At 43.5% G+C, this 14,798-nt stretch overlaps 1 pseudogene; it reads left to right on the top strand.

Annotated features, from left to right (window-relative positions):
• The first annotated feature begins 700 nt into the window (after positions 1 to 700).
• LOC113907942 lies at positions 701 to 12,772 on the top strand (annotated as a pseudogene).
• Positions 12,773 to 14,798: the final 2,026 nt, after the last annotated feature.

Raw genomic sequence — 14,798 nt, forward strand, 5'->3', positions numbered from 1 at the left:
GCTTAACCAACTGAGCCACCCAGGCACCCGATTTTATTTATTTATTTGACACAGAGAGAGAGAGAGAGAGAGAGTGTACAAGCAGGGGAAGTGGCACAGAGAGAGGGAGAAGCAGGCTCTCAGCCAATCAGGAAGCCCCATGTGGGGCTCGATCCCAGGACCTTGAGATCATGACCCGATCCAAAGGCAGATGCTCAACCGACTGAGCCAGCCAGGCGCCCCAATAAATAAAAAAATAAAAATAAAAAAAATGAATCCTTTAAAAGTAGGTAACCTTGTTATACAGTCTTACTCTAATCAAGCTATGGTTTGAGATGCCTATTATCCTCACAACCATGGGTGGGAAAAGCTACTTTGTCATTCCCATTTTCCAGATGGGGGAACTACAGCAGAGAGAGGCAAAGGGCTTGCCCAGGGTCATGTGATCCTAGGAAATAGCACTGCTGGGGCCTTGCCCTGGAGTCTGTGCCTCTATTCACAGATGATGGAACTCCAGGCATAACACAGTTTACTCTTCTCTGACCTATCGTTGGATGTATGGATTCTGCCTTCAGGTTGTCTTCTTCCTCTTTGACAGTTCTGTGGCCTTTATTTCCTTCCTGCTCTGCTGTTTCAGGACCGCAGGAAGTCTGGCTTCCTGTCACCATCAGTTTGAGGACCGCCTGCAGAAATGCCAACTCAGCAAAGCAGCGCTCACCACGGGGAGAGCCTGCAAAAGGTCAGAGAACTCAAGGCAGAGGCAGATCCACAGAGGAGGCTGTATGTGTTCACACACAATCACACGGAACATACCTGACTGGCAGAGAGAAGGAAAGGTGGTGGATGCAGGACTGAAAAGTAAAAACAACATAGGTAAAACCGGGGGACGTTACAGTAAGTGAAGTAAGCCAGACACAGAGAGACAGATACTGCATGATCTTGCTTATAGGTGTAATCTAAAAAAAGTAAGGGGGCGCCTGGGTGGCTCAGATGGTTATGCATCTGCCTTCGGCTCAGGTCATGATCCCAGGGTCCTGGGATCGAGCCCCACATCGGGCTCCTGGCTCAGCAGGGAGCCTGCTTCTCCGTCTCCCTCTGCCTCTCTCCCTGCTCATGCTCTTTCTCCCTCTCTGTATCTCTGTGTCTCAAATGAATAATAATAAAAAATAAAATAAAATAAAAAAAGTCAGGCTCCTAGAACCAGAGTGGAATGGTGGTTGCCAGGGACTGCAGGCAGGGTGGGGAAAATGGGGAGATATTTGTCAAAGGGCATAAACTTTCATCAGTTTCCTAAGATGACTAAGCCCTGGGGATCTGATGTATGGTGCAGCATATACTTGAAATTTGCTAAAAGAGTGGATCTCAAGTGTTCTTACCACCACCACCCTTCCAAAAAAAGGGTAACTATGTAAGGTGGTGGATGTATTAATTAACTTGATTATGATATTCATTTCACAATGTATACATATATTAAATCATCACAGTGGACACTTTATTAAAAAAATCACCTTGTACAACCTTAAAAAAAGCAACTTGATAGGTTTAGGGATGCCAGAAACTTTACTTTTATTTATTTATTTATTATTTGTTTAAGATTCTATTTTTACATAATCTCTACACCCAATGTGGGGCTTGAACTCATGACCCTGAGATCTAGAGTTGCATGGTCTTCTTTTTTTTTTTTTTTAAGATTTTATTTATTTGAGAGAGAGAATGAGATAGAGAGAGCATGAGAGAGGGGAGGGTCAGAGGGAGAAGCAGACTCCCTGCCGAGCAGGGAGTCCGATGCAGGACTCGATCCTGGGACTCCAGGATCATGACCGGAGCCAAAGGCAGTCGCTTAACCAACTGAGCCACTCAGGCGCCCTTTTATTTATTTATTTTTAAGATTTATTTATTTATTTTAGGGAGAGAAGGAGAGCACACAAGCAGGGGGACGGGCAGAGGGAGGGAGAGAATCTCAAGCAGACTCCTGGCTAAGTGCGGAGCCTGACACGGGGTTTAATCCCATGACCCAGAGATCATGGCCCAAGCCAAAATCAAGACTTGGCCATTTAACTCACTGACCCTCCCCCACCCCCGCCCAGGTGCCCCAACCATTTTTTTAAAAAGATTTTAATTTTTTAAACTTAAAAAAAAAGATTTTATTTATTTATTATTTTAAAAATAATTTTTAAAAGATTTATTTATTTGAGAGAGAGACAGAGATAGCGAGCAAGAGAGAGAGAGCACAAACAGGGGAAGCAGCAGCAGGGGGAGAAGCAGGCTCCCCACTGAGCAAGGAGCCCCATGTAGGGGTCGATCCCAGGACCCTGTGATCATGACCTGAGTCGGGGGCAGCCGCTTAACTGACTGAGCCACCCAGGTGCCCCTAAAGATTTTATTTTAAAATAATATCTACACCCACTGTGGGGCTTGAATTTGCAACTCCAAGATCAAGAGTCTCATGCTTCACTGACTGAGCCAGCTTATAGATTTTATCCAACTTTTGGCTATTATAAATAAGGCTGCTATGAACAATCTTGCGTATTTTTTAAAAAATTCAATTCAATTAGCCAACATGCAGTACATCATTAGTTTCTGATGTAGTGTTCAATGAGTCATTAGTTGCATGTAACAGCCAATGCCCATCACATCATGTGCCCTCCTTAATGTGCATGTTTTTTGATACACAAGTTCACTTATTTCTGTTGGGCGTATTCCTGAAGTGAGATTGCTAGATTAGAGAGCATGTGCAATTTTAGTAGATATTGCCAATTTTTCAAAGTGGTCGTACCAATGTAAGCTCCCACCCAACTGGGTTTGAGATTCTGTACCACATTCTTACTGCTGTCTGCACTGTCGCTCTTTTAGATTTTAGCCATACTCCTGGGTATGCGGTGATGTCTCATTAGGATTTTCATTTGCATGTCCCCGACTAGAGTGAGGTTGAAAACCTTTTTTTTTTAAGATTTTATTTATTTGAGAGAGAGAGAGAGAAAGAGAGAATGAGCAGGGTGTAGAGCAGAAGGAGGTGGAAAAGCAGACTCTGTGCTGAGTGCAGAGGAGCTCCGACAGTTTTTTTTTTTAATTTATTTATTTATTTTTGGTAATTTCTACACCCAATGTGGGCCTTGAACTCATGACCCCAATATCAAGAGTCTCCTGCTCTTCCAACTGAGCCAGCCAGAAGCCCAGAGGCTGAACACTTTTAAACATGTTTATTGGTCACTTGGATATCCTTTCTGGTGAACTGCCTGTTGAATTCTTTTATTTACTTTTCTTTTGGGTTGTTTGTGTGTTTTTTATTGATCTATGGTTGTTTATATATTCTGGATATGCGCCCTTATATGTGTTGCAAATATCTCTTCCCACTTGTGACTCGCCTTTGTGCTTTTTTAATGATATCTTTAAAAGATTTTATTTATTTATTTGAGAGAGACTGAGAGATAGAGAGCACGAGAGGGAAGAGGGTCAGAGGGAGAAGCAGACTCCCCGCTGAGCAGGGAGCCCGATGTGGGACTCGATCCCGGGACTCCGGGATCATGACCCGAGCCGAAGGCAGTCGCTTAACCAACTGAGCCACCCAGGCGCCCTTAATGATATCTTTAAATGTACATAAATTTGGGCGCCTGGGTGGCTCAGTTGGTTGGGCGATTGCCTTCGGCTCGGGTCATGATCCCGGAGTCCCGGGATCGAGTCCCGCATCTGGCTCCCTGCTCAGCGGTGAGTCTGCTTCTCCCTCGGACCCTCCCCCCTCTCATGCTCTCTCTCTCTCTATCTCATTCTCTCTCTCTCAAATAAATAAATGAAATCTTTAAAAAAAATAAATGTACATAAATTCATTTTATTTTTTATTTTTTAAGATTTTATTTATTTGACAGAGAGAGCACAAGCAGAGGGAGAGAAAGGGAGAAGCAGGCTCCCCGCCGAGCAAGGAGCCCGACGCGGGACTCGATCCCAGGACCCCGGGATCATGACCGAGGCCGAAGGCAGCTGCTTAATTAACTAACTGAGCCACCCAGGTGTCCCAAATTCTTCATTTTAATGTAGTTAAATTTAGTGTTTTCCTTTTGGTTAGTGGGGTTTTTTTGTGTGTGTCTTGTTTAAGAAGTCCTTCTTGCCCTTGGGTTGTAAAGAGAGTTTTTGGGGTTATCTTCTGGTTCTGAATTCTGAATCTACCAGTATGGTAGCCACTTGTGGCTACTGACATGAGACTTAATTAAAATGAAATAAAATGAAAAAAAAAAGCGGTCTCTTGGTTCTCTAACAACCTGCCCTATTGAACTTCTTGGTGGAGCTGGTGCCCTTCTGACCAGCACATTCCTTATGGCCTGGTAAATAGTGTGTCTTGTGAGCCTTTCTGGTGAGTCTTGCTACTTAGTGTTCTTAGTACCCTAAACCTTTCAATTCACTTCACCTTTTATCATGGCAATTCTGGATCCTTTTTTTTTTTCTAAAGATTTTATTTATTTATTTGACAGAGAGGGACACAGCGAGAGAGGGAACACAAGCAGGGGGAGTGGGAGAGGGAGAAGCAGGCCTCCCGCGGAGCAGGGAGCCCAATGTGGGGCTCGATCCCAGGACGCTGGGATCATGGTCTGAGCCAAAGGCAGACACTTAACAACTGAGCCACCCAGGTGCCCCGCAATTCTGGATCCTTAACAGAACAATACAGCCTATATTTCAGCAGAGCACTCTCGAGTCAACAGACTCCTCTTTACCCAGTTTCATATTCTGGCCCCTTTGACCAACCACTCTTAGAATGAAGTCCCTGGCTGCTGCCAGGGCCTACTGGTGAGGTCTGGCCACCCTTTTGTGGGGTATGGTCCCTTCACATGTCCCTGGCTGGCATTTGCTGTGTTAAGCTAGTTATAGGCAAAGTGGCTGAGGAGGGGTGATTCTCAGAGGGGCCTATTCTGTTCACAGAGCAAGGCTTCTGCGTGCTGTTCCAGCAAGTAGGAGTGCTAGCTCTTACTGGGAGGTTTGGGGATGATGGGCCCCTTCGGCAGGATCAGTAGGTTCACGGGAGTCTAGAGAGTGAAAATCTTCAGAGCCAGTGTCCGTATGTGTTTATCCCCTCTAGAGTCCTGACATAACAGACTTTGCCCCTTTGTTGGGCGTTTCATGTTCTTTGGCTTGGTCCTTAGCTTTCTCTGCCTTGCAACCGCAGATGAGAGTTTCGTTCTATGCACCTGAGGGGGCTGGTTTTCACACCTGGCTTTCCATTGCCTACTACCTTCCGCTGTTCATCATCTTCTTGTAGAACATTCACAATGGTTAGCAATCAGCATCCAAATCTATTTTCTCTATAGCAACTATCTCCTCCAAAAGTCTCAAGTGCCTGATTCACATCTGCTAGTGCTTTCACTTCGACCTGGACACACTTCTTCTCATGTACCTATATTAAGGCTGTGAGCAACTGAACCCGCACCTTGTGCCAAGGGCTGTGTTGAGACCCACTAACTTCATACAAGTGACGGGGACCTCCTCCCCAGCCTGTTCCAAATCCATCTTGTTGCCTGCTCTTGAAAACTACAGGTATCAGCTGTCATGGGTCAGATTCTTTGGACGCAGAGGCAGAGACACACTGTGGGGTGCAAGGTGTTTATAGGGATCGATACTTGTGGAAAGAAGGGGAGGCAGCAAGATCAGGCAGAGGAAGGAGTCAAAAGAATGAGGCCAGTCCAACAAAGCTTCAGTCAATAATGTGGCCGAGAGTTGCCTTCAGTCTCAAGGGCTTTTGAGTGTCCTGCATGAGGTCGTAATGGCGATTTTATGTTCCTGTCTCATTCAGTCACTGGATGTGTGCTGCTCTGGGACCCGTGTGCCCTCAGGCGAGGCAGCTGTGCCCCTGACACAGATCCTGAAGGAGCTGGAAGCTGGAGGCTGTGTGTGGACCACATCTGCATGGCTGAGCAGAAAGTTCCTTCCTGAGGGCGTCTCGGTGACATTCCCATGTCTGCCACACATTGTGTACTCCAATTTAGGCTTTCTTTTACTTCTTTCAATGATGGTTAGTTTTACGTAAAGGTCTGGCATATATTTAATTAGATCTATTCTTATGTACTCAGTATAATTTGACACTGTGGTATCATTTTATTTTATTTTAAAAGATTTTATTAATCTATTTGAGAGAGAGAGAACATGTGCAAGAGGAAGCATGGGGGCGGTAGGGGCAGAGGGGGAGGGAGAAGCAGGCTCCCTGCTGAGCAGGGAGCTGGACATGGGACTCGATCCCAGGACCCTGAGACCATGACCCGAGCCGAAGGCAGACACCTCACTGACTGAGCCACCCAGGCGTCCCTAGAAATACATTTTAATATTGATATTAGCAACCTTCCTAAACTCATTTATTAACTCTAATTATGTATTTGTGGGTTTTCCTACATTCATAATCAGGTCATCTTGTGAAAAAGGATAGTTCTTCCTTTTCCTAAAGATTTTTATTTATTTATTTTGAGAGAGAGAGAATGAGAGAGAGAGAGAGCACATGAGATGGGGGGAGGGTCAGAGGGAGAAGCAGACTCCCTGCTCAGCAGGGAGCCGGATGCGGGACTCGATCCAGGGACTCCAGGATCATGACCTGAGCCGAAGGCAGCTGCCCAACCAACTGAGCCACCAAGGGGCCCAGTTCTTCCTTTTCAAACTTAACACCTTTTACTTTTTTCTTATGCTACTTACAACACTGGCTTTGTCCTTCATTATGATGCTGGACAGGAGCAGTCAAAGCAGGGGCACCTGGCTTGTTCAGTCAATGGAGCGTGTGACTCCAGATCTCGGGGTTGTGAGTTCAAGCCCCACGCTGGGTGTGGAGCTCACTTAAAAAAGGAATAGAAGTGGGCGCCTGGGTGGCTCAGTTGGTTAAGCGACTGCCTTCAGCTCAGGTCATGATCCTGGAGTCCTGGGATCGAGTCCCGCATCGGGCTCCCTGCTCAGCGGAGAGTCTGCTTCTCCCTCTGACCCTCTTCCCTCTCGTGCGCTCTAGCTCTCATTCTCTCCCTCTCAAATAAATAAATAAAAATCTAAAATAAATAAATAAATAAATAAAATCTTAAAAAAAAATCTTTAAAAAAAAGGAATAGAAGTGGTCAAAGCAGGCATCCTTGTTGCCAATTCAAAGGGAAAACTTTCAATATTTCACTACTTGGTATAATTCTTGTAGGTTTTTGTACACCTACACTTTGTTGGAGGTTTTGTACGACCTTAGATCAAGTTGAGAAAACTCTTTTCTATTCCTACTTTGCTAGTACATATATTTTTAAAAATCATAAATGGTGTTGAATGTTTTCAACACTTCCTTACATCTATTAAGGTGATCATAGGATTCTTTCCTTTTAGTCCAGTAATATGGTGTATTACACTGAATAATTTTTGACATGATAAGCCAACCTAACATTCCTACAATAAGCCCATGTTGGCTATGAGGTATAATCTTTATATATTGCTGGATTTGCTTTGCTGATTGTTCAGTTTTGCATCAAAGTTTATGAGTGAGATTAGTCTATTTTCCTTTTTTTTTTGGTATTTTAGTTTTTGGTATCAAGGTTATGTTGGCCTCAGAATGAGTTAAGGATTATTTCCTTTTCCTATTCTCTGAAGGAGTTGGTCTAAGATCGGTGCCATTCCTTTTTTTTTTTTTAATTTGAAAGTCATGTCCACACCCAATATGAGGCTCAAACTCACAACCCCGAGATCAAGTGTCACATCCTCTACCAACTGACTGAGCCAGCCAGGCGCCCCTGAAGATTTTAAATTATAGGCTTAATTTTAAACAGTAGATATAGGACTATTCAGCTTTTATGTTTCTTATTGTGCCAGTTTGGGAAACTGTATTTTTAAGTAATTTGTCTATTTTAATCAAATTTTTAGACTTATTGGCATAAAGCTGCTCATAGTATTGTCTCATTATCTTTTTAATGATTGAAAAATCTGTAGAAATGTTCCCTTTTAAATTTCTTGACATTATTTGTGCTTTTTAAAATTAATCTCACCAGGGGTTTATTAATTTTATTAGTCTTTCCAAAGAATTAACTTTTGACTATGTTTCCATTTATTTGCACTTTCATTGTGCTTAATTAGCTGTTCTTTTTCTAATTTCTTGTGAAGAATACTGCTTATTCCTGTTTTATTTTCTATTACATGCATTAAAAAAATATAACTTTCCATGATAGTGTGGCTTTCACTACGTCTTAATTTGGGGATATAGTATTTCAAAAATGTTTTAGTTTAAGATATTTTCTAATTCCCAGGACGCCTGGTGGCTCAGTCGGTTAAGCGTCTGCCTTGGGCTCAGGTCATGATCCCAGGGTCCTGGGATTGAGCCCCACATCGGGCTCCCTGCCCCCCGGGGAAGCCTGCCTCTCCCTCTGCCTGCCACTCCCCCTACTTGTACTGTCATTCTCTCTCTCTCTAGCAGATAAACAAAATCTTTAAAAAAAAAAAGATATTTTCTAATTCCCACTGTGATTTTTTGAAAATCTACGAGTTATTCAGGAACATATAGTTTTCAAATATGTAGGTTTTTTTTTTTTACTTACCTTTTTTCTTCTCATTTTCTAGCTTAATTGCATCATGGTCTGAGCATGTACTCTGTATAATTTAGAGCATTTGTTGAGACTTGCTATATTGCCTGGCATTTTCATAAACATTCCATGTTCACTTAGAAAGAATTTGTGATCTGCAGTTATGAGTGCAGTATTCTATATATATATCTATTAGGTAAAGTTGGCTTATCCAGTTGTCCAAATCTATTTCTTACACTTTTCATCTGTATGTTCTTTTTTTTTTCTTTAAAAATTTTATTTATTTGACAGAGAGAGACGGAACACAAGCAGGGGGAGTGGGAGAGGGAGAAGCAGGCTTCCTGCCGAGCAGGGAGCCCGATGCGGGGCTTGATCCCAGGACCCTGGGATGCTGACCTGAGTCGAAGGCAGACGCTTAACGACTGAGCCACCCAGGCGCCTCCATCCGTATGTTCTAACAGTTGCTTATACAGAGATCTTCTGCTAGAATTGTAGTATTGCCTCTATTTCCTTGCAATTCTGTCCACGCTTTTGCTTTATATATGTTGATGATATGGGTATTAGGCTCACAGAAATTTACAATTGTTATATCTTCTTGGTGAATTAAGCATATTATCATTATGAGTTGTCCCTCATAAAGATTTCTAGTAATGCTTTCTGCCATAAAGCCTACTTTCTTTTGGTTAGTTTTTGCATGGTTTGCCTTCTTAAATTTGTTTTTATTTTACTTATTTATCTATTTATTTTAAAAGATTTTATTTGAGAGAGAAAGAGAGAGAGAGAACAAGCTGGGAGGAGAGGCAGAGGCAGAGGGAAGCAGACTCCCCACTGAGCAGGGAGCCTGATGTAGGGCTCCATCCTAGGACCCTGGGATCATGACCTGAGCCGAAGGCAGACACTTAACCAACGGAGCCACTCAGGTGCCCCTTAAATTTATTTTTTTTTAATTTGTTTTTATTTAGGGCGCCTGGGTGGCTCCGTTGGTTAAGCGACTGCCTTCGGCTCAGGTCGTGATCCTGGAGTCCCGGGATCGAGTCCCATATCGGGCTCCCTGCTCAGCGGGGAGTCTGCTTCTCCCTCTGACCCTCTTCCCTCTCGTGCTCTCTGTCTCTCATTCTCTCTCTCTCTCAAATAAATAAATAAAATCTTTAAAAAAAATAAATTTGTTTTTATTTAAAAATTTGTGGTAAAATACACCTAGCATACAATTTGCCATCTTAGGGCGCCTGGGTAATTTGTTATTGTGGTGCTGCCTTATCTCACTTAGCATAATGTCCATAAGGTCCAGCCATGTTGTAGCCTGTGTCTGGACTTCCTTCCTTTTCAAGGTTGGATAGTATTCCATTGTATGCATATGTCACATTTTTTTATCCACTCATATGTTGATGGACACTTAGGTTGCTTCTCTGTTTTTGCTCTTGAGAATAATGCTGGTATGAACCTGGGTGTACAAATACCTGTTTGAGGGGCACCCTCATTTAAGCGTCCTGGTCTTGATCTCAGGGCTGTGAGCTCAAGCCCCACATTGGGCTCCACGCTGGGTGTGGAGCCTACTTACAAACAGCAACAACAGCAAAAAACCTGTTTGAGTTGGTGCTTTTTGCTTTGGGTATATACCTGGTAGTGGAATTGCTGGGTCATATGGTAACTGTTTAATCTTTTGAGGAACTGCCATAGTGTTTTCCATAGTGGCTGCACCATTTTACATTCCCATTAGCAAAGCAAAGTACATGGTTTTTCATTTCTCCACATTTTCTCCTACACCTGTGATTTTTTTTTTTTTTTAAAGTAATCTCTGTGCCCGATGTGGGGCTTGAACTCACAACCCGGAGATGAAGAGTCACATACTCGGGGCACGTGGGTGGCTTATCGGTTGAGTGTGTCTGTCTTTTGGTTTCAGCTCTGGTAGTGATCCTGGGGTTGTGAGATTGGGCCCCACGTGGGGCTCTACGTTCAGCAAAGAGTTTGAGATGGTTTCTCTCCCTCACCTTCTGCCCCTCCCCCTACTCTCTCTAAATAAATAAATAAAACCTTAAAAAAAAAAGTCATATGCTTCACTGAGTGAGGAAGCCATGCAACCCTTCTATACCTGAGATATATATATACATATACATGTATATATATATATTAAGATTTATTTATTTATTTGACAGAGAGAGAGAGAGGGAGAGAGAGAGCACAAGCAGGGGGAACGGCAGGTAGAGAGGGAGAGAGAAGCAGGCTCCCTGCCATGCAAGGAGGCTGACTTGAGGCTTCATCCCAGGACTCTGGGATCGTGACCTGAGCTGAGGCAGACACTTAACCGACTGAGCCACCTGGGTGCTCCTATATATATATTTTTTTTGATAATAGCTATCCTAATGGGTTTGAGGTGATACTCTTGACTCAAAGAGTTGTCAAAAGGAAAGGGCTGTAGGGTACAAGGACCCCAAATTTCAGAATTACCTCCCTTTTCTGTCTACCCTGGTAGTTTTTCACTTTTGTTAACCTTCCAGATGTGTTCCAGCACATGTTTTGAAGAATATATTGTCCATCTGTTTGGGTTGTCCTCAATGGTAGGGCAGAAGCAGAGAGTAAGGTTCCAAGAACTTGCTACCCTTTTTTTAAAAGTTGTATATATTTATTTTAGAGAGAGAGAGAGCATGAGTGGGGGTTGGGGGTGAGGAGAGGGAGAGAGAATCCTCAAGCAGACTCTGCTGAATGTACAGCCTGACACAGAGCTCAAACCCAGGACCCTGAGATCATGACTTGAGCTGAAATCAAGTCAGCTGCTCAATCGAATGAGCCCCCCAGGCACCTGGGATTTACTATTTATTTTTTTACTCCATCTTACCTCTCACTCCTCTCTCTCTATAATTTATAAAGATTCACTTTATTTTAGGGGCACCTGGGTGGCTTGGTCACTAAGCGTCTGCCTTCGGCTCAGGTCATGGTCCCAGGGTCCTGGGATCGAGCCCCGCATTGGGCTCCCTGCTCCGCAGGAAGCCTGCTTCTCCCTCTCCCACTCCCCCTGCTTGTGTTCCCTCTCTCACTGTCTCTCTCTGTCAAATAAATAAATAAAATCTTAAAAAAAAAAGATTTATTTTATTTTAGAGAGATGGGGGAGGGGCAGAGGGAGAGGGAGAGTTTTAAGCAGACTCTGTGGTGCTCACGCTGCCCAGCTTGGGTCTTGATCTCCCAACCCTGAGATCAGGACCTGAGCTGAAATCTAGAGTTGGATGCTTAACAGACTGAGCCACCCAGGTGTGCCTGCCACATCTTTATTTTAAGTGACAGACATCCTAGCTGAGCGCTCACTGTTCAAATCAAAAGGCAGTGAGTTCTTTTTTTTAATTAAGTTTTTTTAATTTTAATTTCAGTATAGTTAACAGACAATGTTGTGTTAGTTTCAGGTATACAATATAGTGATTCAACAACCCTATACATCCATCAGTGCTCTTCACAATAAATGTACTCTCAATCCCCATCTCCTATTTCCCACATTCTCCCCCCACCTCCCCTCTGGTAACCATCAGTGTGTTCTCTGTAGTTAAGAGTCTGTTCCCTTGGATTTTCTTTTCCCCTTCCTTCCACAGCCCCCTTCCAGCCTAAGCTAGAGCCAGTGGGCCTCCCGTCTAGCAGAGCTTTCGCAAAAGCAGATTAAGCATATGATGGCTTTTATTGAACAAGGAGCCAATGAGAAAACAGAGGAAATAGATGTGAAGGCAGAGGAAGAGTTCAACATTGAGAAAGGTCGTCTTGTGCAAACCCAAAGACTGAAGATTATGGAATACTACGAGATGAAAGAAAAGCAGATTGAGCAGCAGAAGAAAATTCAGATGTCTAATTTGATGAATCAAGCAAGGCTCAAAGTCCTCAGAGCAAGAGATGACCTTATTACAGACCTACTAAATGAAGCAAAACAGAGACTCAGCAAAGTGGTAAAAGATACAACCAGGTACTAGGTGCTGCTGGATGGACTGGTCCTTCAGGGTTTATACCAATTGTTAGAGCCTCGAATGATTGTTCGTCGCGGGAAGCAGGATTTCCCTCTGGTAAAGGCTGCAGTGCAAAAAGCGATTCCTATGTACAAAATTGCCACCAAAAAAGATGTTGATGTCCAAATTGATCAGGAGGCCTACCTGCCTGAGGAAATAGCTGGTGGAGTTGAGATCTATAATGGGGATCATAAAATAAAAGTTTCCAATACCCTAGAAAGCCGGCTGGATCTCATAGCCCAGAAGATGATGCCAGAAGTACGGGGAGCCTTCTTTGGTGCAAATGCCAACAGGAAGTTTTTTGACTAAACCTTTGGGCAAGGTGGAGTTCATTCACTGCTCTCCTTCTGTCATGCGGACGTTTCTGATATTTGAAGAAACAAGATATCTGTGTGGCTTCCTCTTTGCTGTTCTAATATTCTGTATTCATCAGTGGATCCTCTCTGTAGCTAATGCCCTTGGCCTAATTGTTAACAGGAGAGAAAGTTTCACTTACTATGATCAGGAAACCTCCTTCTTAGCTTACTGAAAGTAGCACAACTTCCATTTGCTTCTGTAGCATGAAGGTGAGGGTATCAGATGGTGGTTAGCGGAGGTTCCCCGAGTCTCTGCTCTTCCTCTCGTCTTCTGCTGTCAGTTCTCGAGTCTAGAGGGTGACGTGTGTGGTGTTCTCTGACATTCAGTCTCTGCTCTTTAGGCTTCAGATGCATGGGGTGCATGCATTCCTGCCAGCACTAGTAGCTTCACTGTTCACCTGTTTGGGCCTAGAAGCGTTCCTCATCTGTAAATGTGATTTAGAATCTAAGCCATGAATCGGTCTTATTTATTAAAACAAAAGGTTTACATGGAAAAAAAAAGAGTCTCTTCTTGGTTTGTCTCTCTATTTTTACTTTGTTTTGTTTGTTTCTTTTTTAAAGATTTTATTTATTAATTTGACAGAGACAGCGAGAGAGGGAACACAAACAGGGGGAGCGGCAGAGGGAGAAGTGGGCTTCCCGCTGAGCAGGGAGCCCGATGCGGGGCTCGATCCCAGGACCCTGGGATCAGGACCTGAGCCTAAGGCAGATGCTTAACGACTAAGCCATCCAGGCGTCCCTACTTTGTTTTGTTTCTTAAATTCCACATACGACTGGAAGCACATGGTATTTGTCTTTGACTTTTCACTTAGCACTATAGTCTCTAGCTCTATGTTGTTGCAAATGGCAAGATTTCCTTTTTTCTTTTTAAAGATTTTTATTTATCTATGAGAGAGAGAGAGCACATGAGAGGGGGGAGGGTGGGAGGGAGAAGCCGACTCCCTGCTGAACAGGGAGCCCGATGCGGGACTTGATCCAGGGACTCCAGGATCATGATCTGAGCCGAAGGCAGTAGCTTAACCAACTGAGCCACCCAGGCACCCAAGATTTCCTTTTTTTAATGGCTAATAATATTCCACTGCATATATATATACCATCTCTTCTTTATGCATTTATCTATCAATGGACAGTTGGGCGCTTCATAATTTGGCTATTGTAAATAATGCTCCAATAAACGTATCCCTTTGAATTAGTGTTTTTGTAATTTTTGGGTAAATACCCAGTAGTGCAATTCTTTGAGGAACCTCTATAGTGTTTTCTACAGTGGCTGCATCAGTTTGCATTCTCATCAAGAGTGCACAAGAGTTCCTTTTTCTCCACATCCTCCCCAACACTTGTTGTTTCATGTTTTTTTATTTTTAGTCATTCACAGGTGTGAGGTAATATCTTATTGTGGTTTTGATTTGCATTTTCCTGATGATGAGTGATGTTGAGCATCTTTTCATGTGTCGCTTGGCCACCTGTATGTCTTCTTTGGAGAAACGTCTGTTCTTATCTTCTGCCATTTGTTTTTTAAGATTTATTTGAGAGACAGAGAGAGAGAGAGTGGGGGGGGCAGAGGGAGAGGGAAAGAACCTCAAGCAGACTCCCTGCAAAGCTTGGAGCCCAATGTGGGGCTTGATCCCACAATCCTGAGACCATGACCTGAGCCAAAATTGAGAGTCAGATGCTTAACCGACCAAGCCGAGGCGCCCCACCTTCTGCGCATTTTTAATTCTTTTTTTTTTTTAAGATTTTATTTATTTGACAGAGAGAGCACAAGCAGAGGGAGAGAGAGGGAGAAGCAGGTTCCCTGCTGAGCAAGGAGCCCGATGCGGGACTCGATCCCAGGGCCCCAGGATCATGACCTGGGCCGAAGGCAGCTGCTTAACCGGCTGAGCCACCCAGGCGTCCCTTCTGCGCATTTTTAAATTGGATAATTTGTGTTCTTTTGGTATTGAGTTTTATCAGTTCTTTATAAGTTTTAAATACTATCCTTTTAC

Source organism: Zalophus californianus, chromosome 16 (assembly GCF_009762305.2).
Source record: "Zalophus californianus isolate mZalCal1 chromosome 16, mZalCal1.pri.v2, whole genome shotgun sequence".
NCBI lineage: Eukaryota > Metazoa > Chordata > Mammalia > Carnivora > Otariidae > Zalophus > Zalophus californianus.